This window comes from Odontomachus brunneus, unplaced genomic scaffold (genome assembly GCF_010583005.1).
Source record: "Odontomachus brunneus isolate Ranch 3 - 2012 unplaced genomic scaffold, Obru_v1 Obru_scaffold_226, whole genome shotgun sequence".
NCBI classification, from domain to species: Eukaryota; Metazoa; Arthropoda; class Insecta; order Hymenoptera; family Formicidae; genus Odontomachus; species Odontomachus brunneus.
Genome location: NW_022639676.1, coordinates 399,773 through 400,313, shown reverse-complemented (window position 1 = coordinate 400,313; position 541 = coordinate 399,773).

Below are 541 nucleotides of genomic sequence, written 5' to 3'. Positions count from 1 at the left end.
TTTGGCACCTTAACGTTGTGTACGATTCAATTGGAACAAAATGTATACGTATGTCGGGTAGGGTTAGGATTATTTTTCAACTATACTTATATTTTGGTATTTTTTAATAATAAATAATAAAATCTAAATATTAAAAAAGATATTATCTACTTCACGTCGCAAATGCCAGTCTTTTTTCAAGCCGCTACGCTTATTAACTTTAATAATCACTAGAAAACACTAGTTTACACAGCCGACTAGTAGCCCTTGAGCTGAGAACGAATGTGTAATGTTGTGTCGATGATTACGATAATTGGAATGCAACTTGTGTCGCCGTGTGCATAAAAGTGTCTAAGGATATTGCAATTAGAAAGCACTCAGAATTTGGACATTTGAAAAATTCTAGGGTTTTTTACATTATACATGTATATATGGATGCTTTTCAATTGTTTAACACATCTTGACACATATGTATACAGAAATGCACAAAGTGTAACGTTGTGCACGATTCAATTGGAACAAAGTGTGTACTAATGTGTATATATATCGGATAGGGTTAGGA